At 33.5% G+C, this 2,138-nt stretch overlaps 1 long non-coding RNA gene across 5 annotated transcripts in view; it reads right to left on the bottom strand.

Annotated features, from left to right (window-relative positions):
- LOC106870360 (uncharacterized) overlaps positions 1–2,138 on the bottom strand; it is a 248,712-nt gene that overhangs the window by 224,959 nt on the left and 21,615 nt on the right. The window contains exon 1 of one of the 5 annotated variants that reach the window (XR_008265912.1): positions 1,134–1,825. The exons of the other annotated variants lie outside the window; for them this stretch is intronic. This is a non-coding gene — a long non-coding RNA (uncharacterized LOC106870360). Of the gene's footprint in view, positions 1–1,133; positions 1,826–2,138 lie in introns of those variants that run through there. 5 annotated transcript variants of the gene reach the window in all.

Here is a 2,138-nt window from a genome sequence, read left to right as displayed (position 1 = left end):
GCGGTGCTCCAGCATGGCCGCAGTCAAATGACTGAAACAAGTAAAAGAGTAAAGAGTAAGTCATTTATATTTTAGAAAGTTTTAGTTTCATGAAATCGCTCCAGTATAGCTTCCAATGTGCTAACATTATCTCTGAGTATTCACATATATACAATATATACACATGAATATATACAGAAGCTAAAATTCCCCCCCCCCTCCGGATCGGAAGGGAGACTGGTGCAACGTGAAATGAAGTTATTTGCTAAAGAAGACAACACACTGCACGATCAGGGAATCGAACTCCCAATCTAGCGATCCTATGAAGTTTCACCGCTCGGTCACGCGCCCTCACACAAACAAACACTCACACAAACACACACATACATATTAGAAAGCTAAAAGTTATGGCCGGTCGTAGTGACGATTGTTTTCGGACCTATAAGATATCAGACGTTTTATATATTTTTACATATATATATATTTTTGAATGTAGACCGAACACATTGTATATTTAATATTCATTTCTTTCACTATGTACGTGTACACACATATATCAAAGTTTTTAGTATAGGATGTCATGGATGAAACATGTTGCATCAACTGAAACACATGTTACATCATAGTAAATTATAAAAGAAATTGCCTCGTGTAAGTCGCCATGATATGAAGTTTTCAACACTAAATTAGACAATGAAATATCTTATCCTTATTTTCTTCATTATTTTCCGTAAGTAACTATGTGGTAATTTTTTTTGAATTAACATTATTATTTGTGCGCATGCATACATATGCCGACACACACAAACACACACACACAAACACACACACACAAACACACACACACATATATGTATATATGTACATATATATGTATATATATATATATATATATATATACATATATATATATATATACACTTTACTCTTTTACTCTTTTACTTGTTTCAGTCATTTGACTGTGGCCATATACGTTATTATTATTTAAAAAATTTAAGTCTTACAGCTGTTTCTGGGATATCTCAAAATATAGGATATCCCTTCATCGGGACCACAAATACCATTTTATCTTTAATAGATTTACTTTAAAATGAAAATGTCTCAATGGAGCTATGAAGACAGTCGTGTATTGCACATTAATGTATTTCACTTACCTTCTGTGGGGTCTGCAGTCAGTCTGCCGTCTTCCTAATGCAGTGGCCCTATCTTCTACTGTAATGAAGCAGATCCTTTTGAAAATCAATACGTGTTACGGTTTGTCGTTATATTTTTGACAACCCTGTCTTTTGCTGCCCTCTCTTTTTCATGGGAGTGTTTGAATTCACTTTCGATCTCGATCAGTGTTTGTTTCAGATAGAATCGTTTGTTATCCCTTAGTGGCACATTTAGACGGCTTGAGACTTTTGCTTGTTGTCTCAGTAGAATCCTCTTATCTGTGGAAGTTGTCGTATTTCTCTGTTGTTTTGACATTCTCTCTAGAGTAAGCTTGCTGCATACATCGTGCATTAAGTGCTGTAGTTTTAAGTAAATGTCTTATGTAGAGAGACTGGTAGACATGTTTTGCTGTATGAACTCTTTCTCAATGCCTTTCCAGTCAGCTTTATGGAAGTTCAGATTGAAAAGGAATGAGGTGCTTCTGTAGCCTGCATGTCTGCAGTTTTCCGTGGACTATACATTGTTTGCAGTATTAAGTTATGGTTCGAGAGTATAGATGATGTCACCTTAACAGTATGGATGAGCGCTGAGTTATTTATGAAGCAGAGATCAAGGGCAATTTTAATCCTTGTAGGGTAGATAATTATTTTCTTCTTGAAAAGCATGCTTGTGAGGTCGGGCATACGTAGACTCTCTCTCTCTCTCTCTCTCTATATATATATATATATATATATATATATATATATTAGGGACAAAATCCAAAAAATTACATGCAAAAACTCAATTAAAATCAATTTATAAAAAATTAAAATTAAATTGAGCTTTACAGAGTAAAATATATATAAATATATAGTATTAGGGAAAAGAACCAAGGTTCATGAACTCATCGATGAAAATCCACTGTCACATATAGAAAAATTAATAAGTAAAAGCACAATAAATGAGTATAATATAATACTAAGTAAATATCATAAGATAAAGATAATAATAAAGATAACCCATCA

This window comes from Octopus bimaculoides, chromosome 18 (assembly GCF_001194135.2).
Source record: "Octopus bimaculoides isolate UCB-OBI-ISO-001 chromosome 18, ASM119413v2, whole genome shotgun sequence".
Lineage (NCBI taxonomy): Eukaryota > Metazoa > Mollusca > Cephalopoda > Octopoda > Octopodidae > Octopus > Octopus bimaculoides.
This window is presented reverse-complemented; position numbering and strand designations above follow the sequence as displayed.